Here is a 27,965-nt window from a genome sequence, read left to right as displayed (position 1 = left end):
CAGTCACATGACTGGACTCTCATTCTCACCTGAAGGCCTCGTACATCCTGTATGTATTTGAATACCAGCAACTAATCACCTGTTTCCCTTAAGCATGGTGCAATTTCATGATGGGCTGTCACCAACCTTTTCCACTTCTATAATTTAGCTACTAGCCGATTTCCCCATATCACGGCATTGTCCACCTGGCAAAGCCTTGCTGCTCCCCTGGACCCAACTCTCCTCCTAATCTTTGTCCTACCCCTTTCTATTACAGGCAGCACCTCATGGCTGCTGCTTACATATGTTGGGTGTTTCCCACACTCAGACAGGAATCCCTCATTAGGCAGCACTCAACAGTAACTAATAATACCTTATAGCACTTTCATCAAACACTGCACAAAGGAGGTCAGTATCATTATCCCCATTTTACAGATGGGAAAACTAACGCACAAGAGGGGTGAAGTGACTTTCCCACAGTCACCCAGCAGGCCAGTGGCCAAGCTGGGAATATCACTCAGGTCTTCTGAGGCCTAGTCTAGTGCCGTAATCACTAGGTCATACTGCCAGTTCCCCAATTTCAGCTGGGGTCTTATCTGCAGCAACATTCAGCTGTGCCTCAGTTGCCCCAAGTACGAGAGGGGACTCAGGCTGAAGGTACAGGGCTTATATACCCTCCTCAGATGCACAGGGACCAGTGGCTTTACTTGAGCCCCGCAAGCCTACCTACTGCTGAGGTGACCCCTTCCTTTCCCTCCCACCCCCACCCTGGCAACCCCTTCTCCCAATCACCAAAATCTTAAACACTTCACTACTCTTTTCCCCACCAATACAGGCAAGCCCCCTCCTTGGTTATTGCTGTGGGAGTCGGGGGAGGAGGATGCAGTCTGGGTTGAGGCAGCCAGAGTTCCACCTGGAGATTCCAGCCTAGTCTTCCCTTGTCCCCCACCCTGCCCCATCACACACCCTTTTAACATACCGGAGATCACCACTGCAGTTTGCATAGTGGCAAGACGGTTTTAGTTTCAAGCAGAACTCCATAGATACAAGTGCATACTCCTTCACACTTGGAGCTGCCAGGAGTAGAACTGTTCTTCTAATCTGAGTTACAAGTATTTTGTCTGGAATTGTTTAGAGGTGGACTATTTGTGTAATGAGCAAGCCCACAAGTAATAATTCAGCTTGAAAGCCTGAGATAAGGAGGGACACCGCTGTGGCACATTATGTGCTAGGATATTTGAAGGGTACTTTTATACAACATGCTATGCTCTTATGTTTCAAGTTTGTTCTACAAAGAAGGGCTGGGGAAGGAGGCCTGCTTTTGAAGCTATTTCAGGTCAGAGCAGGACAATCTACTTTGAGCCTCAGGATACCCCTTTGAAGATTTTTGATCCTTCTGGTTGATAATTTATCATCAGCCTAGAGGCAGATGGAGAAGATTTTCAACTTAATGTTTCTGTTTCAGTCCAGTACTGATCCCTTTCAATCATGCTGCTGGTTGAAGATGAAAGCTCACCATTCCTCCCTTGGATCTGCTACAGATTCTGTATCAGACACCAGGGGAATGGGACAGGCCTGGCATACAGTGTAAAGGGATGAGAGCAACCCAACAGTTTAGGACAGCCTCAATATTGCAAAAGTAATTATGCAGCCAGATGGAACCTGGAAATGCAGTCAGGCTGTAGGCAGAAGTAATACTATTTGTAAGCTATTTTTTGTTAAAACTCCTGTAATCCAAATGAAAAGTTCTTCAGCAAACATACCTTCCAAGGACCATTTTGATAGCAGTAAATGTCTAAATACAGAATACATTGGAAAGCTACTCAACTATTGGAAAATATTTTAAATATTAAAAAAAACCCACCATTTCAAGAATCAACTCCTAGTTGATCGCTTAAAGGCATTAGCATTGGCTTTGTTCATATGTATGGCAGTGCAGTGCAGCGTATAATGGTGGTTTACTATGGCCACACAACCCTGTAAACTGCAGTATTGCCTGAGCATTCACAGTGGTGAATATTAAAATGTGCACAAAATGGCTTGCTTTTACTGTGAATTTTATGGCCCTTATTTTTCTTCTTAGACGAATCAAATGTTAATCAGCAGAAACTCCACTGGAGTTGGCACACAGGTGTGAGCTGTAAGTAGGACTGGGGTCAGGCTCCATGTCTCAGCTTGACAGAATGGCATGAAGCAGAGGTTCATCCTATACTAACAGAAATGTTGTAATAGTCAGGAAAATAGTGCTTTTTGAATGTGTAAGACAATAGGCAGGGCGGGAGGTGATGCAGTGATTTAACACAGTAGCCTACATTTTGGCGGAATGAGGTGTAAATTTCGTTTAGGTTACAAGTGAAATAAGTATATCATCTCAGTCTAGAATCTAGGTTGAATCTATTGAAAAATGCTTTATTGATTTTTTGATATTTTCCTGTTCTGCGCTGCATAAATGGAGCTAAGCTTTGGAGACATTGTTTTACCAAGTTGTAAAGAGCTTGTCTCATCAAAATTTGAACCTGCAGTACCCCTGATGGGGCATATTCTCTGCTCAGTTACACTGGTGCACCCTTTTTGTCTTCACTGGAGTTACACTGGTGTAACTGATCAGAGAATTTGGCTCGAGGGGGGCGTCTCTTTGTTTGCACAGAAAATAAAAGTATATTCAATTATATCAGACATAATGAAATACAGTACTACTGTGACTACATTAATAACAAACACTGCAGCACAGAAGAAATATTACCTAACTCGATCATGCAGTGACAGATGGCAAAGTGATATATTTGTTAATGCATATTATGAAATAGCAGTCTGTTTGTTTGTCCTAATGTATATACCTCCTGGGAATAACTGTAAAATACAATTTAGAATTCCACTTTTACTTATGATTTAAAAAACCAAAACCCATGATATTTAAAAAACACATTTCAGTTATGTGCTGTTAAAGATGATGATGATAGCAGTAGATACAATTTGTTGAGCAAGTGGAGACAGGGCTGAATAAATTGAAATGACGTTCGCGTACTCATTACTTCAATTTACTGCAAGGAAAGAGAAAATATACATTGAAAAAAGGATAAAACTATGCAATAGCTGGATAAATTGCACACTGAAAACACATGATGTATGGGAAAGGCTTAATTAATACTGTAGAAGTTAAGAGCTAAACACTTATAAAGAAAAGGCATCTAAGTAAATGATTGTTTGAACTATAAATTCATTGGTAAGCCTTGCATTAATGATTTCAAAATATGTTATTACTTTTCCAGAGCCATCATAGCAATAATTTTAGCACCTCAAACATTGGAAATATTAATGAGTTTAGCTTCACAACACTATTGTGGTGTTATATTCCGGTTACTGATGCACTCAGTTTGCGACTTCCCAAGGTCACGTATACCAAGTCAGTGGTAAAACTGAATAGAACCTGAAGCCCAGTCACCCAATCAATTAAAGTCAGTGAAAGTTAATTTGCATGCAATTGATCAGACCCAACGAGACACCTGATCTCCAGTCCCTTTGTTCTAAGCACGAAACTACAGGGGAATGAGGGAAAAACTGGAGGAAGAAGGGGACAAAGAGGTGATTTAGATGCAAGTAAGGGAAAAAATAGTGCTAGGATAAACTGTAAAATCTTAAATCCTTAGGGGGAAAAAGATCCCAAGAAAGGAAAAAGGAAAATAGAGGTATATGAAGAAAAAAGAGAATAGAAAACCTGGACTGGTCCAAGGGTGTCTTTCCACAGACTTCAGGGAGCACTAGATCAGGCTCAGAATTTTAAAGAACAAACCCCCAAACAAAACCATAAAAACTATTGTTACATAGAATGTCTGGTGCTAAACTTTTTACAACACAACATACATTGCCAGGGAGCATGGTTGCATAGAAAGAAGACTCTTGAGAGACCTGGTTATGGATGATAGATGGACACAGGAGCCTAGTATTCTTACATATAAGGAAGAGAATGATCTGATATGGTTTTCTGAAGCTTTTGACATGATTAATGCTCGTTTTTAGTGTGTTTATAAATGCTTACATTTATTTAAAAAAAAAAAAACCTGTCCAACCATGATGTGCACTTACCCTCTGAAATCAAGAACCAATTGATGACACAACAGCAAGGAGTGGCTGGGAAAGGAAGGACAGTGGTGACATTTCCTTTTGTTGTAGCGTGTTTGAACATAGGCCCTGATTCTGCTCTGATGTCTGGGCAGAGCCTTATAAATGTTACTGAAGCTTGGCTGGATATAATTATTTATCAGTCATGGACTATACGCTTTTTGAGGTAGGTAGCTGGGCCAAGATTTTCAAAAGTAGCTAATAATTTTTAGTGCACTAAAAATCACCCATTTCCTTTGAAAATCTTATCCAAATTTCTTTCTCTGTACTGTAAGTTACCTGACACATTTCTGTGTGCTACAAAATAATAATGTAATTTTAATATGAATGTCAGATAAGAAATATGGTGGGTTCTGGCCCTAGTCATTTTGAGACTTTGGTGCATAAAACCTGTGTTCTTAAATCCCTTTTGAAAGTGCAGAAAATGTCAAGGTATTTCAGAATTTCTGGCAGTAAACTCTGGATCACATATTTTTATTCCTTGATTTTTACATCAATCTACATTCACCTTACTGGTCAAGACAACATTTGTAGGGGTGTGGAACATCAGGGGTGTGCTATTAAATAGTTCATTGTGCACACGAGCACATAGATGCTCTTGTTTGGTTGGCTGTGGGTCTGTTTGGGAACATGAACCCTTGTTTGTAAATTTCTGTTCCCCATGGTCTTCCTCTGTTTTCAGTCCAAGAACCACAAGATGGCTATCTATATGTTGGGAAATAGTGGTAGCAATGGTGGTAGTTGTAATGTCTGGCAGGGCTGAAACTTTGGTTTAAAAAAAAAGTGTCATCTAACCCTAAAATGTTTGAGTCTTGTGTAAAACTACAGCCACTCCTGCGGCTGTTCCAGATGTGCCAGTGTAGATTCAGAGGACAAAGCAAGGCTACGTCACTCGTGACAGTGAGAACCACTGTGATGGCCCCAGAGCTGATGCATTTTCCCTTCTGTATTTATCTGCTTTAACTGCTGGTTGTAGGTTTTTCACTTTGGGAACTGCGGTTACTCCTTTCTTCCTTCCTGCATTACTGAATAGCGAAGAGGAAGGCCATCATTGCCCTTCGTTTACTATATAGCTATTCCACCAAGGTGTCCCCTTTGGAGATGTTTTGTACATCTGTACCATCCCCTACAGCTCTTTTCTCACAGTGTGTTATGACTATAAATAGGGGAGAATAAGATTGGCCAATGAATCAAATTGCAGAACACTGAAAAGGTCAAAGTAGTGTACTTTATTATCTTTCATAGAATGTATGAGGCATTAAAATTCTGACACCTCATTCTCATGAAATAAGCACTAACAAGCATGGGAAATGACTCACAAACAACTAGCTCTCAATACAGCCTTAAAACCGCAATCTTGTAGTCAGAAGCCATACCAAAGAAAATGCAATAAGGATGGATTGGTGGGTTACAAAAGCCGTTTGATACAGTACGTGGCTTACCCAGCAATTTCAGTTATTGTTTAATCTTTGACAGTAATGACACCATTTTGAGTGCAAAGAAAGATAACCCCTTCTCTTATACACTGCAATGAGATTTTGCCTATTAAGTAAGGTGGGCTTATCTCTCACTGTACTTCCTGTGACAGCTATGTGATTCATGAAAGCACTGCCCACTTTGCCTGTTTTGAATAGCCTGCTTTAGGTCATCAGATCTGAAATCAGAGTTTTACCCTTTTGATACATATGATGACCTGAATCGGGCAGTTCTGACAAATCAGAATGCAAGTGGGATGGAGCTGTTGCCAGTGCTCTGAACTGGAGGTCAGGGATTTCACCTCCGCATCCCACTCATACTTCACTTAGGCCATGTCTACACTGGAGATTTGTCCTTATTTGAACCACTGGCGGGCAGGCAGTAGTGTGGCTGCACAAGTTCCAGGGCCGGCTCTGGCTTTTTTGCTGCCCTAGGCAAAAAAGCCACCCCCCGCCCCCCAGCGCGGCTGCGGGCCCGCAATCCCTGACCGGCCGGAGCGCTGGGAGCAGGGCGGAGAGCCCGTCCGGGGCTCTCCCCGCCAGCCAGAGCGCCGAGGAGGAGGGCGGAGAGCCCCCGCCGGCCAGAGTGCTGGAGGGAGGGCGGAGAGTCCCCGGCGGCCAGAGCGCTGGGGGGAGGGCGGCTGGAGCGCCGGGGGGAGGGCAGCGAGCCCGCTGCGGCTCCGCTCTCCCCGGCGGCAAGAGAGCCGCGGGAAGGGCGGCGAGCCCAGTCGCGGCCCCGCTCTTGGGCCGGAGCGCCCCACCGTGCCGCCCCCCTCCAGGCGCCGCCCCAAGCAAATGCTTGGTGGGCTGGTGCCTGGAGCCGGCCCTGACAAGTACAGCCCAACAGGAATGTAGCTGAGCGACTGATACTGGTGGAGCCTTACCCTGTTTGAAGCAGGAGTAGAGTCTACAGTAACAGTTGTGGCTGCCTTTGTCTGCACTATGGTTTTGCCCTGATTGAGATACATTGGTGGCTAGCCTCTAAGGCTGAAGTTGGGCACATTTCTACAGTAGACAAGTCCATAAAACCTGTTTACACATCTTGCAGGCATGTGAAGTGAAGTTACCTTGGGGGCCAACCTCCAAGTTTCAAACTGTCCAGTCCAGATAGTTTCAACCAGGCATAGTAAATCAACTGCATGTGCATCTAATCAGCTCAGATCTTACTTTATAATTCTCAAAGCAACATTGATGAAGACCTCTTTTCTTTTTGGTGCTAAATGTGATCAAAGAAAAGCACTATCATTTTTGTCATTGGACAGGAAAGAGATTCTTTGACCTACAAAATGTGCCTTTTTTGTAATCTAAGGAATAGCTTTGCTAAAATAGTAGTTATAAGGAAAGATCATTGGATTTACAGACAAATGAAAATTATTGAAAGAGGTGCTGTTCTCTGCCAAGGTGCTGCCTTGCAGTGTTCACTTTACGTTCACATTTATTGTTGCACCTGTCAACCAAAGTATCTGTACTCTCTTTAGAAAATATTTCTTACTTTTCAAAGAACAAGCTCCAAAATGCTAATGTTACTGAGCATTTCTTTTTCATTTGACCTTTGGTCAATGGCTAAACTGTGGCATGTTCCAACAGCCTTCATTGGGACAATAGCGTGGTGCTGGGGGAAATAACAGGACACATTCTTTGCTGGGATGAAGGACAATTTCAGATAACCTTTTAGGAGATGGAAAATATTCCACCTGTCCTCCTTGCTCCCTTCCTGTTGAGATGGTTTCAGGGCGCCCCTGTGCTCTTGGATGGCTCTTGTGCAGGCTGTTTAAAGGACAGATATAGGCTTCATATTTCTGCCACCTCCTCTGCACAGCCATGCAAGGGTGGGGGACACAAACTGGCCCTAAAATATAATGCAGCAATGTGCAATTACATCTCTGGGAAGTGCCAGTTCCTTAGCATGTGCCAAATTGCTGTTTTGTGTCTGCATGCAAGTGCGCACCAATAGAGATCTTATTATTTTCAGTTCAAATTACTGCAACAAGTCAATTATTTTTATCTGTAATCTGGTTTGCTTCCCTTGCTATTTTTCTTTATCTTGAACTTGCTTGGTAAAATGCTCATGGATCAGAAAAGTGAAAGGCATCTCTGTCGTCTAGAGGTCAAACAAGTAAAGTTTTTATATCCCAAAATGTTTGAATTTTTAATATTCCACAACTCGGATCCCTTTCTGTTGCTCTCAGTATTTTCAAGCATCCTTTACTGCGAACTTAAGCTGTGTGAAGGCGGCTCTTGAGTAAAAAGTACATAAGCTGCCCAATACACAGAAACTTACCTGAAACTAAGTGGCCATGGGATAAGAGAATGCTTGTGGATCAGTAAATGATTAAAATTTAGGAAACAAAGGGTGGGAATTTGAAGGATCAGTTTTCACACTGGAGAGAGAAACAATGGGATCCCCCACATATCTGTCCTGGGATCTGTGCTGTTCAACATATTCATTAATGAGCTGGAAAAGGGAGTGGACAGTGAAGTGGCAAAATTTGCAGATGATACAAAATTACTCAAGATAGTTAAGTCCAAAGTTGGCTGTGAAAAGTTACAGGGTGTCTCACAAAACTGGACAATAAAATTAGCATATGAAATTCAACATTTATAAGTGCAAAGTAAAGCACATTGGAAAAAATAATTCCAACTACACACATACAGTGATGGGGTCTAAATTAGCTATTACCACTTAAGAAAGAGAACTTGGAGTCATTGTGGACAGTTCTCTGAAAACTAGCATATTGCTCAAGTTCATGTATATTTAGGTAGAATAGAAAATGAAATTCACTCCTTCAAAGCACATATATTCTCTGTAATTTTATTCTTTTAAAGTGCTGTTATTTGAGTTCTTTGACTGATCTATGCATTTCATCATTTTTTTTCTCTTATGCTTATATTTAGTTCTTTGAGTAGTGAGTTCTAAAATGTCTAACCCTGTCCTGGCTGGGAAGTAATTATCCCTATGGTAACTTTTTAAAAATATATATTATATCTAGGTTTTTGGTTTCTTCTGATGGTGCACATCTGCACATTACCTCGATAATGTGCTGCACATAACAAAATTCATTCCACACATGGATGGAAAAAATTAGAGGAAACATTGGTCTGTAGTGACATTGGCTTTTGTACCTCTACTCCTTTTGTTTGAATGCTCAATTGTTGCTCAAAGACGCTGTTATTAAAGAACATCAGGATAGAAATAAAGTGGAATGGAAAACTTCATGAATATTTACAAGTATGTTTCCTTTTTCTTGCTATAGTTTTTGTGGTTTGCTATCTATGGTCCCTTCTAGGAAAGAGTAAGGACATTTTCAAATATGATATTTTTATTCATTGACGTTATCAGCTGATATTGTTTAGATGCTGATTATGTGGTGAGGTACTATTTTGGTCTTTTAAGTTCATTAGAATAGTGTTTCTCAACCTTTTTGATACCAGGGACTGGCTTGCTGCCTTCCTAAAATGTGTCAGGGAGATATCCGGGACTGGCACTGGTCATTGAGAAACACTGCATTAGAAAACTCATAAACCATATTAGTTGGGTTTTTAAAGGGGAAAAATAATCTCTGTATCTCTTGTGCCACAGAGGCTTCAAAAGCTATCCAGACCATGCAACCACTGTGGCAAGTCCTAAAATGAGAGTACTGCTCCACTTAATGGCTTAACACGGTCTGCTTCTTAAGGGCTGGCACTGTCTCTGCCTAACTGGATTATCAGAAGACAATCAGGCTCTTGGGAATGCCATTGTCTGGCTCACTATCCGGGCTACTGAAAGGAAGTAGGGCCTAATTCTATATTTTGGCCAAACTGTGCTCAGTGCAGGAATGATTTGGTGGAATGAGGTGACTATCTCAACGTTGTGTGTATCTATATTCTGTAGTTGTTCAGGGGCCTCAGGCTTGCCCTGGATTATGTTCAGCTGACCGCAGCCCCAGGAAGATACTGCGGTGACTAAGACTAGCCACAGCATAGTGAGTTCTGACTACATACCCTTTTCTGGGACAGGCTGTTGGCCCAGTCTCGTGCAGGGGGCATGGTGTAGAACCATCATAGCCAGTTCTGTGTTACCTGGGGGAAGTTCCAATGCTAGGGGAATGCCTCTAGCACTGGAATTATTTGCTTTTATGACCCCCCTCTTATGCCCTGGGAGTGGTGTTGTGGTGCTCCAGGGCAATGGAAAATTGGGCTCTTGATTTTCCTGACTAGAGGTTTAACTCTAGGGCTGTGTCTACACTACACCTTATGTTGGCATAACTTATGTTGCTCGGGTGTGAATAAACCACCCCCTTGAGTGACATAAGTTACACTGACATAAGCACCAGTATGGATAGCGCTATGTCAGTGGGTCAGCTACTGCCTCTCGCGGAGGTGGCTTTATTATGCTGACAAAAGAGCTCTCTCCAATCAGCATAGAGCGTCTTCACCAGACACGCTGCAGTGGCGCAGCTGCAGCCCTGTATATGTAGACAAACCCTGGGTCTCAGCTGCTGGAAAAAGATTGCTCCTTCTACAAAACAGTTTTATTCAGTTCCCATCAGATGGCCCGGGAAGCTCTTCTTCTCCATGAGAAGGGACCTAATGTTGCTGAAATCTTTTGAGAATCTGGGGCCAATTTTGCGCCCTGATCACTTATGAAAATCTGTCCATTGGTCAGCAATGAAGCTAGAAGACCTTGCATCTCACTAGAGATCATCATTGGAGTGGTCTGGCCCTCTCCATTTCTACATGAGCTGTTGTTTTTAATTTTATTTTATTGTCCTGAGCTGGCTGAAAACTTGTTATGAGTTGAATTAAAGCCCCATTGAAATTAAGTGGTGTGAACTCACGCTTCAATTAACATAACTTTAAGCATATGCCCCCACCTAGACAAAAGCAGAATATGGACCCTGGACTTCAGAAAAGCAGACTGTCTCCCCCAGGGAACTGATGGGCAGGATCTCCTGGGAGAATAACATGAGGGGGAAGGGAGTCCAGGAGAGCTGGCTGTATTTTAAAGAATCCTTATTGAGGTTGCAGGAACAAACCATCCCGATGTGTAGAAAGAACAGTAAATATGGCAGGCGACCAGTTTGACTTAACAGTGAAACCCTTGCTGATCTTAAACACAAAAAAGAAGCTTACAAGAAGTGGAAGCTTGGACAAATGACCAGAGAGGAGTATAAAAATATTGCTCAGGCATGCAGGAGTGAAATCAGGAAGGCCAAATAACACTTGGAGTTGCAACTAGCAAGAGATGTTAAGAGTAAGAAGAAGGGTTTCTACAGGTATGTTTGCAACAAGAAGGTCAGGGAAAGTGTGGGCCCCTTACAGAATGGGGGAGGCAACCTAGTGACAGAGGATGTGGAAAAAGCTAATGTACTCAATGCCTTTTTTGCCTCTGTTTTCACGAACAAGGTCAGCTCCCAGAATACTGCACTGAGCAGCAGAGTATGGGGAAGAGGTGACCAGCCCTGTGTGGAGAAAGAAGTGGTTCGGGAATATTTAGAAAAGCTGGACGAGCACAAGTCCATGGGGCCGGATGCGCTGCATCCGAGGGCGCTAAAGGAGTTGGCGAATGTGATTGCAGAGCCATTGGCCATTATCTTTGAAAACTCATGACAATCGGGGGAGGTCCCAGATGACTGGAAAAAGGCTAATGTAGTGCCCATCTTTAAAAAAGGGAAGAAGAAGGATCCGGGGAACTAAAGGCCAGTCAGCCTCATCTCAGTCCCTGGAAAAATCATGGAGTTAGGTCCTCAAGGAATCAATTTTGAAGCACTTTGAGGAGAGGAAAGTGATCAGGAACAGTCAGCACGGATTCACCAAGAGCAAGTCATGCCTGACTAACTTAATTGCCTTCTATGATGAGATAACTGGCTCTCTGGATGGGGAAAGCAGTGGACGTGTTTTTCCTTGACTTTAGCAAAGCTTTTGATACATTTTCCCATGGTATTCTTGTCAGCAAGTTAAAGAAGTATGGGCTGGATGAATGGACTATAAGGTGGATAGAAAGCTGGCTAGATCATCGGGCTCAATGGGTAGTGATCAATGGCTCCATGTCTAGTTGGCAGCCGGTATCAAATGGAGTACCCCAAGGATCAATCCTTGGGCCGTTTTTGTTCTATATCATCATTAATGATCTGGAGGATGGCATGGATTGCACCCTCAGCAAGTTTGCAGATGACACTAAACAGGGAGGAGTGGTAGATATGCCAGAGGGTAGGGATAGGATACAGAGAGACCTAGACAAATTAGAGGATTGGGCCAAAAGAAATCTGATGAGAGTCAACAAGGACAAGTGCAGAGTCCTGAACTTAGGACGGAAGAATCCCATGCACTGCTACAGACTAGGGACCGAGTGGCTAGGCAGCAGTTCTGCAGAAAAGGACCTTGGGGTTACAGTGGATGAGAAGCTGGATATGAGTCAACAGTGTGCCCTTGTTGCCAAGAAGGCTAACGGCATTTTGGGCTGTATAAGTAGGAGCATTGCCAGCAGATCGAGGGACATGATCATTCCCCTCTATTCGGCATTGGTGAGGCCTCATCTGAAGTACTGTGTCCAGTTTTGGGCCCCACACTACAAGAAGGATATGGAAAAATTGGAAAGAGTCCAGCGGAGGGCAACAAAAATGATTAGGGGGCTGGAGCACATGACTTATGAGGAGAGGCTGAGGGAACTGGGATTATTTAGTCTGCAGAAGAGAAGAATGAGGGGGTATTTGATAGCTGCTTTCAGCTACCTGAAAGGGGGTTCCAAAGAGGATGGATCTAAACTGTTCTTAGTGGTAGCAGATGACAGAACAAGGAGTAATGGTCTCAAGTTGCAGTGGGGGAGGTTTAGGTTGGATATTAGGAAAAAAATTTTCACTAGGAGGGTGGTGAAGCACTGGAATGGGTTACCTAGGGAGGGTGTGGAATCTCCTTCCTTAGAAGTTTTTAAGGTCAGGCTTGACAAAACCCTGGTTGGGATGAATTAGTTGGGGATTGGTCCTGCTTTAAGCAGGGGGTTGGACTAGATGACCTCCTGAGATCCCTTCCAACCCTGATATTCTATGATTCTACGTGTGTGAACCCACCCAGGAGCTGTTGACTGAGTATCGTTTGGGTAGGCGTGTGGGGATGTGGAAGAGAGAACACACATAAGCTGTGAACAGCAAAGAACAGAGGAAGAGGGAGAGGCAAGAAAGCCAAGTAGGTACCAGTATGTATGGTGACCATGCAAAAAACTAGAGAAAGAGCTTTTGTTGTTGGCTGAAGAAGCTTGGGGCTGTAAGCCAAGAAACTGCTCCTTTTTTTCTTGGTCTCTTCTGCATTCGGAGACACAAGGCTTTGTACATTTGCATAAAGAGAATACCACACTCAATCAACTTCTGCTTCCAACTGGGGCATCCCCAGAACCCTGAATTTTAACTGGCTACGTGAGTCGAAAAGGGGCAATGATGTACTGTTTTTAACTGGTCCTTAGATTTGTCAAGAGTAACTTTGTCCCTTTGCCAAGGGTGGTTGAGCACAGGGGTGACTCCAGCTTCTTGACTAGATAATCTCCTTCATACTGTGTGATCTTGGCTTTTTCTGTGGCATTGGGGAAACGGATAGGTGAGAGATGATTGCACAGAGTGGGAAACAAGGTGTATGTGTACGTGGGCTCTCCTTCATATTCCTCCACAACCCCATGGTGCTCAGAATTTTCTTTTGGGTTCTCTGCAGCAGTGTAATTTGTCTTCTGAATATGCTGGCCCGCTAAAGAGTCAGCATCTGTAGCCTTCAACAGACTGCACAACTCAGAAGGCCGCTGTACATATTGTGCATCAAGTCCATCATTAGCATGGATGGTATTGATCCTACTCTCATTGAAGTTAATGGGAATTTTGGGAGGAGACACGGGTTCTCAAAAGGCCAAGTAAAACCCTTCTGGACTTGGAACAATAAAGAAATCCTCCTGTTCTTCTTTTTGCGGATACAGACTAACACGGCTGCTACTCTGAAACCTATAAAGAAAGAAGCATTACTTAGTGAAAGCTTGTTTATAATGTGAGACTGGACTATGTTAACAGTGCGGTCTCAAAATTAATGGTGTCTTGATTCACACAATTTTTCTGATTAGAAGGACCAGGAAAATGCATCTCTACAAGAACTGTCATCAATTAAAGATTTTGAAAGCCCCCTGAAAACCTGCTGCCCTCCAATTCCAGCCCCATCTAAAGAAGATATTAATAAGGGTTGCATAAAAGGAGAAGGTTTGTTATCTGGTTTTATCTGCAGCAGCAGCAGTGGAAAAAATAAACAAAGCTGATGAAAGCTACCAGCACTGAATGACGTAAATGAATGTCTTATTGGAAGAAGCACCCTAGCTAAATAAATGTACTAAGAATAGAACAAAATTTGACAAGGGCCTCTTGTCCTTTGTCTGAGAGAGACGTTCTGTCCTAATAGAGACATTCCAAACGTTCCGTGATAAAAAAATCTCAATTAACAAAGAATTAAGGCTGAGGACATCTGTTTTTAAATAATGTAGATGACATATCTGATTCTGGGCTCTGCTAAGCGGTCAGCCCCTGCAAGATGGTTGGCAAATCTGACTCAACCAGCCTCCTAGCAAAAACCCCAGCATAAGCACAGAGTAGGGTGAGTGCCCATGTCCCTATGCCAACTCTGCCCCTTGCAGTTCCCAGCTCCGGCTGGAGACAGCAGGAGGTCTGGAGTGGCAGGAGAGGGAGTGGCTGGAGCCCAAAGCTGCCTCTTGATGGCTATGTGCAGCTACCATAAGTTAGAGCAGCCCTGGGGTGGGGAGTTATGGTGGCCCCTGCACCATGCCAGAATCTGGAAGGTGAAAGATTATGCAAAAGTCACCTTTTCCCCATTCATTCTGGGCTGCACCTCTGTTCTGTGCTTCCTACTAGGGACAGCACTAAATATGGCCCAAGAGGCAGAGGTTGGCTCCCAACTCAGGATCCTGAGGCCTGGGTAGATTCCTGAGCTGGGAAAGATTTTGTTGGTCTTTTCATTTGTTACTTTGTTTGGTTTGTGTTTCTGAAGCGTCTCTCCTGCTGAGCAGTCACTGCTGCCTGGTGCTGTGCTCCATTTCTCTTTCACCGTCCCACCAGTTCGCATAACTGGATTGCTCCCTCCCCTATCAACCCTACTAAATGTATGTTGCTTCCTAGGCTGGTGATTCTTATTCCATAGGTCATTGTATTATTAAGTAGGCAGAAGGGACCTAAATTCTGCAAGGTGCTGAGCACGGCTGGCAGTCAATGGGAGCTGAGATTTCTCAGCAATTTGTAGTTTGGTGTCTGTTCTGAATTGGTATCAGTGACAGATCCTGAAACAATATAGAGTAGCCTGCAATTGAACTGGGAATAGTGTTTTGAAAGGGGAGCACAATCTGGTACAAATACTCTTAATTAACATTCCCCCGAAAGAGTCTTGCAATACAGTGTTTTACTACATTGCCAATTTGTATCATGTCGTTGTAAGTGCCACAAGACCAGGAAGTAAACTTTGAATTCTGTGACAGCTCCAAGATCAACAAGCTAGTTGCCTATACACTGTATATTGAGCCACTTTGTCTGTGGCCTGGAATTTATTTATTTATGAAGCATTACCACAAATTCTTTCTAATAAGTAACAACATTGCACGATGCCACTGACCATTGCATCTCTGTTCTTTGTAGTTTAATCTTCATGTGTTCTTCTCTGACAGCTGCATTGTACATTTTGCAGAAGGAAAGGAAATATAATGGAAAACAATATTATTTTTTTAACGCCAGTTTGCTTTGTTGTTGGTTTGCTAGGTAAAAGTGTCCTGTGGAACAAACCAGAAAAGACTGGACTAAATTCAATCTTACACCAGGGATGAATTATACCTTTTGTCACTAAAATCTGGTGCATTATTCATTCAAAAGGTAATCTACTGATGTGACTCAGATCTTGTTTACATGCTGTGCTTCTCCTCCCCTCCTCCCCCGACAAATCCAACTGATTGTAACAAACAAGACATGCTTGATATACATTTAATAATACAGAACAAACACCTGAAGCTATATGCAATTTGAAGATGGTGGTTTTGCCAATCACTCATGGGAGAGATCATTCCCCTCTCTCTAAATCTGCTTCTGAATCATTTAAAAATATTTTTGTAATTTCTGAGGGTTAATTATTTAACATGTTGCTGCCATTCCCTGTTTACTTTAGAACACTTAATTTAGAAGCACTTGAATGTTATTTTTTGCAATCTAATTATGCTAGGATACATTGCGGCAGTCAATAATTACATACTCATTTGAAAACGCATCATTCTGTGGGGTACTTTCCCTTCGGGATGAGGCTGTTGTTGTAGCAGTGCCTGCTAGTGTCATTGTAGTTCAAAGATTTCCACTCTTTTTAATCTCTCTACCAAGGAGTTTGAATGCAATTAAGTTTGCATTTCTTTTTACATTTAAATATATATATATTTGGGCACTTGTGAGGAGTCAAAGTGCAAAGAACAGCCATGCTGGACATTTCTGGTGACTGTCCATTGAAGGAAGCTATGCTCCTCCAAGCCGCAGTTTTGTAAAGCAAGTCCTGCGAGTAGATAGAAGAGCCAGAGTCATGCAATTTGATACTAAAGGCTCCAGACATGTTCAGATGAGATCCCAAATGCTCTGCATATTTTTTGGCTGTGATTATTTCTCTTACACAAAAGTCATCTGTCCTGCCTCTCATGCTCTCAACGGCCATTTTTATATATTCCTAGTACATATCTAAATCAACAGGTTTTCATATTCAGAATTTAGCTCAGCTGATTACTGTTCTGCCAAACATCTAAACTTCTTGAGGTTTATTTAACTTGGTGTGTAATAGTAGTAATTATTATACATTTTAAAGGCAAAAATAGTAACATTTCTTTTCTTCAAAACTTGATTCTAATAATGATCTGCAAGAAGCTTCATATATAGTTTATTCTTATTTATAGGGCTTTTTATATTTATCTCTTTATAACTATCACAGAGCTGGTCAGACTTTTTGGAAATTCAGAATTTTAATGTTTTTTCTTTTAAAAAAAAATTCAAACTGTTAAATAAATAAATGGTCACCAATTTTTGGCCCATCCTAATTATTATTTTAGAGATGGGGAAAAACCAGACCATGAAAGTCAGTGGCCTGACTGTAAAAACTGCTGACTCTCCAATTGATTTAAGTGGGCGTTCTGAGCTCTCGGCATATCTGAAAACAAAGCCATACCTAATGATGAACTCAAGGCTATAAAGGAATCATTTCCAGAGGTGTAATTAGGATCCAGAAATTCCTAGTCTTTGGTCTGATACTCGAGACCACAGACCTCTCTAGTTTACACAAAGTAAGGTCCTGATTCATTCCCAGCTTGTGTAGTAGTTTACACCTGTTCAAATTCTGATCTGACACAGATTTACACCATCTTTGCACAGCTGTAATTGAATCAGTGCTTTTTGGATTGTAATACAGTTTGTTTATGCCTCTGCTCTCTTTGTGCTGAAGTCAAAAATCTCATTTCACTTTGGATTTGAATTACTTGTGAAACGTCATATTTTCAGCCATTCAAGGTATACAAGTTCTTAGGGTGAACAAATGCTGCCACAATGGAGAATGAGAATCTGAATAGACTTTAAACTTTCTTTTTTAATAGTAGTTTTTGTCTTTCTTTAAAACCCTAGGATACTAGGTTGGCCAGTTTTTGTTCCCCCCACCCCCCCTAAAGATCTCTTGTTAGGACCCTATATTGACTACATAGTGTATCTAAAGGTGTAAGACTTTACATAGGCCATAACTAAGGGCCAAATTGTGAGCTCCTTTTTCACAGGAGTAGTTGCATTGGAGACAATGAACTACTCTTTTGAACAACTGCTCACCACTGTGAGTAAGGGGTTCACCATCTGACCTAAGGGAGGAGTTAAATTTAAAAGAAATTTCAGAGAGGTGTAGAATGGGCACCTTGTAAAGCTCTAAAGGTTGTCACTTTTTTTTATTGTTGTCCTACAATTGCAGCACCTCCTAATCAGAGCAGAGAAGGACATCACAGTCTCTCTGGTGAGTCAACAATGCGACCTTGTTGCCAAAAAAAAAAAAAAAAAGACAAATGTAGGTCTAGGTTGCATTAACAGAGGCATAGTGTGCAAGTTGCGGGAAGTGATAGGACCGCTCTGCTAAGTGCTGGCCAAACCTCAGCTGGAGTACTGGGTTCAATTTTGTATAGAAAGGATGTAGAGGAACTGGAAAGGATCCAGAGATGAGTGACAGAGATGATCAAATGGATGGAATGCAAGCCATATGAGTAAAGGCTGAAGGAACTGGTTTGGTTTAGAAAGAGGCGATTAAGAGGGGACATAATGGTCTTCAAATAAAAGAGGATGGAGAAAAGTTGTTTGTTCTTGTCACAGAGAGCCGGACAAGGGGCAATGGGTCCAAACCGCAGCATAGCATATTTAGATTAAATCTCAGGGAAAACTTCTTAACTGTAGGAACAGTAGGACAATGGAACAGGGAGGTTGTGGAAGCTCCTTCACTGGAGGCTTTCAAAAGTAGGCTGGATAACTGTCTGTCTTGGATGGTTTAGACACAACAAATCCTGCAGCTTGGCAGGGGGTTAGACTAGATACCCTTGAGGTCCCTTCTAACCCTATGATTCTATGGTGCCTGGAGCTATGAATGTTACATTTTTAGTTGCCTAACTGGCCTGTGGGAGAGGGAATCCGCTTTATCAGGTCAGTTGGGGAGGAGGAAAAAAGTGAGAGTTTTTGTGCTTTTGTGCGTGAGAAATCATGAGAAGACTTCATAAGAGACTAAGATTAATGTTTTTCTATTTTAATGGAAAATGTACTGATGTGCATCCATTTGTGAACTAGCTTATCTTTTTTTAATAATAAAAAAAAAATCTTTATCTGAGTAGATTATGTTTGGCAATTTTTGTAGGGGTGGGAGTGAAACTACAAGGGCTGTAAGATATTTACATTCGTCCAGAAGTTTTGTTTTTGTGCTTTTTAATTTCACTGCTTACTTCATTTAAACCCCTTGGAAATAAGACATGCTGAGTTCCATAAAAGTGTTTGTTATGGGGAATAAAAAGGGGCATCTGATCACCTTATGTTCATCTTTGGGCATTCCATTGTTAGTAGTAAATGAATGGAATGCCCCTCATAGAATCCTTGTACATCTAAGACCAGGGCTGTGATAGAGCCAATACTCATTTGTGCACCACACCAGCAGTCACTGGCCTCCCCCATCAATTTCTGTACAATTTAAGCCTTTTTAAAATTAAATGTCTAGCTTTGTGGTTAAAAGGCAGACATCTGAATGTGACCCTATGGAGTGCTGTCCTACTGACTCTTTCAATAGACCAAACCAACTAACCATTTAAACAACTTCATCCCACAGATTGGGCTCAATAGAGTGCCCACCCCCCAGCTCTAGTTTGTGTCACTCCATCATTCACATGCGGAAGGGAACAGAATGAAGAAAGTTATAATCCCTTGATATGATAGCAATAAAGAATATCAACACATGTTTGAAAGTGTAAGGTAGTTTGAAAGAGGGATGGAACATAAGGGATGTTTGAAGCTTCAGTTTGCAAGGGTAAGTGCCTGAAAGTTAAAATAATGATAATTCCAGTTCTTCCTTTTAATAAAGGTTTATTTGGATAAATCGGTTAAATGTATTAGTGTTTAATATTTTTCCTACTATCTGTACAAAAATAAGATTCTTTAGGATACATGGATGTGAATAACTTACAATACCTTGCAAACTGGTGTCTGCATATATGAATATCTGAGTTTAAATCATTTCAATGTGAGGAGAAAGGCAGAAGAGCAAGGCTGTTACAGCTCACTTCATTCTAAATTCCTTCTGTGCACTCAGATAACCTTCTGTGAATCCCCAACATTACATCTTGTGATTTAAAAAGACATCTGTCACATTGATCTTTGTGGAAAATCTTAATAAACTACAGTGTGTCACACACTGTACACTCCAATCATCAAACCTATAATAGAGTATTCACTAGCTTGTCAGTTTCACAGTACGTGGCATTGTTTCCCCATTTTTTGGTTACATCTGGAGTATTTTCTACCATAGAAATATTTACCTTGCTAACAACTGTTTGTACCTCCTCAAAAGATTGTAACACACCTTGTGCCTATATGCACAAAGGCTCTGAGTGGTTTACAACGATGTTAAATATCCTTTGAAGTAGACTGTGCTTCACTTGGGATAAATACCAACTGAATTTGAACCATTTCAGCTTAAACCATTTTAGTGTCAGTGTGGGTACAGATGAGCTGAAATGATTTAGCTAGTCCTCAATTTTGCAACAGAAGTAATTTGCAATAAAAAAAAACCAACCAAACAAAAACCAATCAGTGTTATACCACTGGTTCAGTTCTCTGACAAGATCTAAATGATAGTGCCTGTACCTTCCAAAACAGAGCACACGTTAGACCCCATCTATTATAATGTATTACTCAGTATTCTAGTAGTTCCCAGAGGCCTCACTTAGGACAAGGTCCTACTGTGGAATGCACTGAAAGGGACAGTCCTGACCCAAAAAGCTTAGAATCTTGGTGCAAGACCTTCACAGTGTTATCAGAACAAATGGCATTGCTCAAAAAAGGGTATTTATGTCAATACAGGGCACAAAGTATTCAGCTAGTTTTACTTTTCCAGTGCAGTTCTATGTCCCTTGTTAGAAAAATCAGTATTATGTTCACTGCTATGAAGTTCTGAGGTTTTGCTTGACTTTAGTAATTTCTTCATGCTGCCTATGCATTTTTGTACTTTAGTACTCTGGGATAAGTCCCATGGGGTCCTGGACACTGATTGTGAGTCTGTCGTATTTAATATTTGCCTCACTAATTCTGAAATGACTGAGGATGGTGCTAAAAAGCCAATGCCAGACAATGTGTGTTAGAGTTCTCTTAGTAATAACATTTATGAGTCACTTATGTAGTGCTTTATTTCTAAAGACATCCTTGATAATGTTGCTGTTCATTTCATCCCACAGTATTGTCAGTTCCTTCCTCTATGATCTGTTACTCTGGGAATTCAGTTCTAAAAACATTTCTTTGGAGTTACTGTTAGTAGCGCTCACAACTGGATGTACTTCTGTTCTGAGATCATTCTGTAAGAGGAGGGCACAGTTATTGTTTATTGGGGCAATCAAATACTTCATTCTCTTGAGCTTAATGTAAATGTCAGTAAAAGCTAGGATTGGAGCTAAAAATGCTAATGTAGGCTGACAAAATTTGAACAAATCAATATACAAATGTTTCAATTTTATAGATTTGTAAGCTTTGCCTATACAAGGGTGCATAATGCAGGGAGGGTGTTGATTTCAACGAGTTTACACATATGTGAATCAAACAGAATTTGGGATTGGGCCCTGTAAAATTGGTGCCCAGAAACACCAGATGAGGAGTTCAAATAAGGTTAAAATTCTAGAGAAGTTCTTGTCCCTTGCTTCAGGGCAAGCTTTGTTTAATCTAAGGAAGATTCAAACACCAGGCCCAAGCACTGGCCAACCTGGATGCACACTTCCCTTAGAGTCCTTTGCAACTGTTTACCCTTTCCTTTTATAGCCATTTGCAGATGACTCATGTAATGGTCAGGGAATCTGGGCTCTGCTTGGAGTCCCCTGCAGCCTGGAACTTAAGGAGCACTTTTATGCCTTTGTGCAGGCCCAAAATCAGTAAATGCACTCAGCAATTTCAAAACCAAGAAAGCAGAGATAATGATAGATGAGGTGGGAATAAGAAGGCAAACGATTAAAAAACACTACATGAAAAGATGGTAGGAGATTTAACAATGGGATAAGGAATCTCTCACAGATCATACATTAAAATCCAGCTGTGGTCTGTGACCACCAAAAACATTACTCTGTGATGGTGAAATGCAATTATAATCTTGGTCAATGGTTAATCTATGGGTCACACTGTGGTATAAAAACACCTGCTCTGTTGATACCTTTTTCATTTTCACCTTGGAGGTAAGCCCAATTGGCTTATTATGGATTATTTTCTTTCCTACCGCAGTATTTCTGGAAGTGTAAGATAAGCCTCCTTAAACAGTTGTAGCCACTGGAAAAGTGGAAAAATTAGTATTTCAATATTCTGTGCTGTAATTTCTGAAACATATATTTCTTCATTGCATTTCTTTTATATTCATTAGACATCTGTAGCTAAGCAGTGTCAATATAAGACTCCCCTGTGATATGTGTAAAAGTGATCATTTCAATCAAAATTAACTGAAACCATGGTGTGTGTTATGCGAGGAGAATGAGGTGCTTTCCTGTCTCCTGTTAATACATCCATATTTGAGCCCTCGTTCAGAGTTAAACTTGCTGAAGTCTTAACACTAAGATTTTTTTTTTTTATTAAGAATTGCTGATACAACAGAAAAACTTATTCAGGAATGAGTTTCTTTACATACCAATGTTAGGAGACTGTTCTTACCCCAGGATAAATTAATATGTAAGCTTCCAGGAAAACAAATGAGTCTATGGAAAAGAAATGGCTGTAGGACACCATGCAAAGCATCAAGCTCATAAGAAAAAGTTTGGTAATACATTTAAATGAAGGTGATCAATATTATATGGAGTTAAGCATACTTAAATACAGTTAGTTTTATTCTATCATAAATTATAAGATGGATAACAACATTGGCCCAAAGAAGTAAATGGGAGTTGCAGATGCTTAGCACCTCTTAGGATTTGACATAATATATTATATACTCATAATGCTTTACATCACCAGATGGGCGAAGTAGGTGCTGAGCATCTGTAATTCCCATTGATTTCATTGGAAACTGTAGGTGCTCAGCACCTCTCAGGATTAAACCCTGTCAATAAGATATTTATTTGTTTGTTTTATTTGTATTGTAGGAGCCTCAGTTATGGACCAGAACCCCACTGCGCTAGATGCTGTACAAACAGAACAAAAAGATGGACCCTGGCCCAAAGAGTTTACAATCTGTGTCCTCTGCCCTAAAGAGATTGCGTAAGTGTTACCTTAACTTCAAATACTACTAAAAGAAATGAATTTTAAAAATAGTTAGTGCCTGATGAAAAAATAATTGAAATCAGGAGGAGTCCTTCAGCGGACTTGGGATCTGGCCATCAATCATCCCTATCGTAAGTATCCCTTAGGTCAAGCTAGTATCACACTGAAGAACAGTAAAAAACGAAGCTGTTCTATTTCACTAGATGATTCTGCAAAGTAGTTTTGTTTTGGGTTATTGAAACTGAACTCAAGAATTCCTGGTGGCCATTCTCAAGCTCAGTCAACTAGACAATGCTTCTTCTCATATAAACCGATGTACATATAGGGTGTGATTTCAATAGGTGCAAAGTAGACCAGAGCCCAGCACTTCTGAAAATCCTATCCATGTTCTGTGTGTGCATAGAACTTACAGTCCAGTTTTGGACTTATGTTTATGAAACTCCTAATTTGTGGTCTGATTATTTGCTTGCCATTGACATGCTGTATGGTCCCTGCTATAGGAAACATGGTGTAGCTGACAAAGTTTGGGAATGGAGGCCTGACACTCCTGAGGTCTGTCTGGGTTTGACACTGGTATAGCAGTCATATGTGGCAAGAAATTTGTTCCCTTTAGAGTGTCAAGCCTTGTCTGCGCTAGGCCCTAGTTTTGAGTACAGCTCTTTGTGGCCAGCCATTGGTGTAGATGGGCTGATACAAACTCCTGGAATAGACAGGCAAAGCCACTGTTGGCACTAATTTAGCTCACTCTGCTCTCAAGCTTGAGTGTACATAGTGGCTTTGCCTATGTGCTCTGGTGAAGCTGCAGCTATGTCAATGGCTGTCACTGAGGCAATGTCTCAGTCAATGTGTAAAGTTTTCCAGTTCCTGGATCCTGTCTTTCTTCTCACTCCCCCAGACCCTGTACCTGTTGTATGTATCTAAATGGGTGCTCAGCTGGTGATTCTAATTTGCTGCCGATCAGTCTTCCTTCAAGTACTCTTTTTCAGTTCATATTGTGTTTCTGTCCTCTCAAAATGGCCTAGAAAATGTCTTCTAGTTCAACTTTATGCATAAGTTATTAAAAGTTTTAAAGGGAAGAGCGCTAAAGCTGAACCATTTTAGTTTAAAATAAACCCTGCAATCTCTCCTGAACTGTAGAGCCGATGCAAAATCTGTGTTTAAAATGACCCCATTCATTTTTTAAAAGAGGTACTTACTAATATAATGAGGAGCATTGGAAATACTGGTATTGGAAATTTCAGTTTAGAGTATAAAGGAGATGATCTTTTGTATTTTATTTGTGAGCTGAGCCTGGAACAACAGCCTTAGTATGTATTTAAAAAATAAATAAGAAAAAAACCAGGATTGATGGGTTTCCTTTGTGTAAAATGTTGTTAAAACTTTCTGGTATAAAGAAATTTTTTTTTTTTTTTTGGTTTAAGGTTATATTTACCTTTTGTGACATCACAAAAACTCATTATCTTTGTCTCTCACAATCTCCTCGGTAAAGCTGAGATAAGGCAGTCTACAAATGAGGTATTTCTCTTGGTATGCAGGAACAATATCTGAAGCATTTCTTAACAAATACAGTCTTTAACAACCAGTAATAGTCACTATTTTAGTGCTATGTGATAAGAATAATTGTATTCATTACACTGTAGAATACTAAACCATATTTTGAAATAATTTTCCTTGTCTAGAATTCCACTGAGTGGCATGTTCAAGTGAATTTTTATTAGAATGGTTGGCCAACTATTCCATCAGTGGGATAACTCATATTTAATTTAATTTGTTTAGAATTCAGGTATTGTTATGGTACGTAGTGACAGCCGATTAATACAAGGAAAACCTTACTAATCACTGCTTGTGATTTTAAACTCAGCTATACAAAAGATCTTGTTAAAACATTCTCTTCTCCCACCCCAATCTCATTGAAATAATCTCTTCCTCTTCTTTCCCCATCCTCCCCCCTGCCCCAAGAACTGGAGGGAAAGTGCTTAGTTTATGTGACACACCAGTGATTTCTTCAAGTTTCTGTCTTGTCTCCTTCTGAGCACATACATTTCCTTTATAAGCAGTCCACATTTCTTATCTAGCTAGGGGTGGAAGGATCATGACAGTGCCAAGTCCTGCAATCCTTACTCAGGCAAAATTCACATTGACTGCAGTGTTACTAGAGAATTCTGCAGAGAAGATAAATTCCCATTCATTTCAGTATCACTAGATGGTGCTGCAGAGCAGGGAAATGGCATTAGTGGGAATTTTGCCAGAGTAAAGAGTGCAGGGAGAAGCCCTGACACAATCCCACAGATACGTTTTTTTTTTCAGTTTCCAGAAAGTTTGGTTAATATGTTAAAATATTGTGTCTTTTTTTTACATCTCTGTATTTGTTTGTGTCTTGGTACCCGCCGAAGAGGTTTCAAAAATGCTATGAAAAAGGTCACCGTCCTATGATTTCCAACTTGACTTTGCAAAGCAAACAGGTTTGAATGGTTTGGATAATGTTCGTACCAATCTTTGGAGTTTTGCACACTACAGTTTTCGACCTTCAGAGCCAGATCCTGGGGTGCAGGGTGGCCACTTTGCAGCAGTGCTGGTGTCATTTGGTTGAACACTCTGCCTGATGATCCCAGTGCAAGACTTGACGGTGCAGTGGCACAGAGCTGATGTAGAGGTTTGTGACCTCTCCCTGGTATCAGCAGAGTGCAGAAAACACCCATCTGTGATTGATGTAATGTAGAAGTAATCCAGTCTTCAGTGGTATTTCTCCAACCAGTGCGGCTCTAGCATAATGAGGGGGTCGAACATACACAGAGCAGGATCAGGGAAGTGCATCTCTGTGCACCCCTTCTGATCTCTGTGCCTTTGGTGTAAATCCAGATGACCCCACTATTATATGACGCGAGTGGTGTATGTATTGAATACATTCAATACAAAAGGAATTTACTACCCTTACAGCTGATATGCAACTTTATCACCCAGAATTAGTGTGGATTGATGTCAGCAATACTTTCTTCTACAACAAAACTACATTTTCTTTTAGTGGTCAGGGCTCAAATCAATGAGTTTGGTGGGAGTGATTTAAAAGATAACCTTGACCTTGGTCATTGTGACTTCCCGGCCTCCCTCTGATTTCCATTTGGGGAAGGTAGCTTTAAATCATGCTGGGGGTCTGTAGGAACCCCACCAGGACATGCTGCTAAGGCAATACCCCTCCCCCAGCCAGCACTATCCATGTCTGAAAATCTGGCAAAGGGTAAGTTTTGGCCACTTCTTCCACCACAGTCTCTGTTCCTGGCAGACTTTCCACTGCTGCAGGCCTCCAGGATCTGTGCTGATGGAGGTGTTTATAGACCATGTGGTGAGTTTAGCCCCTACACTTTTTATTACATTAGTTTCATCGATTAATTCAGAGGATAATGATCTCTTCTAAATTATTTAATACACAATATTTTGGGGAAAGCCTAGTTTAAAAAAATTGTCTAACTGGAGTTCCATATATTTTCACCTGCTTTAGCTGGCAGTTCTTTTCCTCTTTTGATATAACCCAACACTTTTGATATCTCCTTCACTGTTGCTGCTAAGGGCTTTAGGGATTTTTCTGTAATAACTCCTGAATCCTTTTCTTGGTCATTATATTGGAGTTGCATTCCATTTCACACAGTTTCCCTCACTGGGCTTTTTGCTCCAAGACTTGTGATCCCATGTTGATCAGCATAGCAGAACATTTCACTCTTTTCCTCCTCCTGCCTAGTCTGAAAGTTTAAAAATCTGCACTGGCTTTTTACAGAGTTGGGACAACAAAGAAGAGAAGGGGGCAAACAGAGAGAAAATGGCACAGACAAGACAAGACAAAAATATAGACATGATTGTGCTTCATAACTGAGTTCTGGGAGAATGATTCACAATGAATAATTTACTCAACAAAGTTAACCCCTTTTTTGCACATGAAGGGATGTGAGTGTCTGAGAGCAGTTCATATTTCCCTCAAATATATTCATTATAGAGCTGTCAATTAATAGCAGTTAACTCACGCGATTAACTCAAAAAAATTAATCGTGATGAATCACACTTTTAATATCACTGTTAAACAATAGAATACCAATTGAAATTTATTAAATATTTTTGGATGTTTTTCTACATTTTCAAATATATTGATTTCAATGGCAACCCAGAATGCAAAGTGTACAGTGCTCACTTTATATTATTTTTATTACAAATATTTGCACTGTAAAAATGATAAACAAAAGAAATAGCATTTTTCAGTTCTCCTCATACAAGTACTATAGGGCAATCTCTTTATCATGAAAGTGCAACTTACAAATATAGGTTGTTTTGTTATATAACTGCACTCAAAAACAAAACAATGTAAAACTTTAGAGCCTGCAAGTCCACTCAGTCTTACTTCTTGTTCAGCCAATCGCTCAGAGAAACAAGTTTGTTTACATTTATGGGAGATAATGCTGCCCACTTCTTAATGACAATGTCACCTGAAAGTGAGAACAGGTGTTTGCATGGCACTGGTGTAGCTGGCGTCACAAGATATTTATGATTAATATGCCTCTTCATGTTTTGGCCATCGTTTCAGAGAACATGCTTCCATGCTGATGACACTCATTAAGAAAATAATGTGTTAATTAAATTTGTGACTGAACTTCTTGGGGGAGAATTGTATGTCTCTTGCTCTGTTTTATCCGCGTTCAGCCTTGTATTTCATGTTATAGTAGTCTCAGATGATGACCCAGCACATGTTGTTTGTTTTAAGAACACTTTCACTGCAAATTTGACAAAATGCAAAGAAAATACCAATGTGAAATTTCTAAATCTAGCTACTGCACTTGACCCAAGATTTAAGAATCTGAAGTGCCTTCCAAAATCTGAGAGGGATAGGTGTGGAGCATGCTTTCAGAAGTCTTAAAAGAGCAACACTCTGATGCGGAAATGGCAAACCACGGCCACTGGGAGCTGCGGGCAGCCATGCAAATGTAAACAAACTGTCTGACAGCCCAATGGATTACCCCAATGGACTGCGTGCGGCCCATGAGCTGCAGGTTGCCCATCACTGCTCTAAAGTTTTACATTGTTTTATTTTTGAATGCAGATTTTTGTACATAATTCTACATTTGTAAGTTCAACTTTCATGATAAAGAGATTAAAAAGTGAATTGAAATTCAAGTGAATTGAAAAATATTGTTTCTTTTTATTTTTACAGTGCAAATATTTGTAATCAAAAATAAATATAAAGTGAACACTGTTCACTTTGTATTCTGTGTTGTATTCTGTGTTTCAAGAAATCAATATATTTGAAAATGTAGAAAATATCCAAAAATATTTAAAGAAATGGTAATCTGTTATTGTTGAACAGTTCGATTAATCGTGCGATTAATTTTTTTACTCGTGCAATTAATCACAATTAATCTTTTTAATCAGCCGA

The 27,965-nt window shown here is 40.7% G+C and overlaps 1 long non-coding RNA gene across 2 annotated transcripts in view; it reads left to right on the top strand.

Annotated features, from left to right (window-relative positions):
* Positions 1 to 27,965, top strand: part of LOC128848890 (uncharacterized) — a 166,726-nt gene that overhangs the window by 2,673 nt on the left and 136,088 nt on the right. For both annotated transcript variants that reach the window (XR_008447121.1, XR_008447122.1), the window contains exon 2: positions 22,435 to 22,549. This is a non-coding gene — a long non-coding RNA (uncharacterized LOC128848890). The remainder of the gene's footprint in view (positions 1 to 22,434; positions 22,550 to 27,965) is intronic.

The sequence above is a fragment of the Malaclemys terrapin genome, chromosome 14 (assembly GCF_027887155.1).
Source record: "Malaclemys terrapin pileata isolate rMalTer1 chromosome 14, rMalTer1.hap1, whole genome shotgun sequence".
Lineage (NCBI taxonomy): Eukaryota > Metazoa > Chordata > Testudines > Emydidae > Malaclemys > Malaclemys terrapin.
This window is presented reverse-complemented; position numbering and strand designations above follow the sequence as displayed.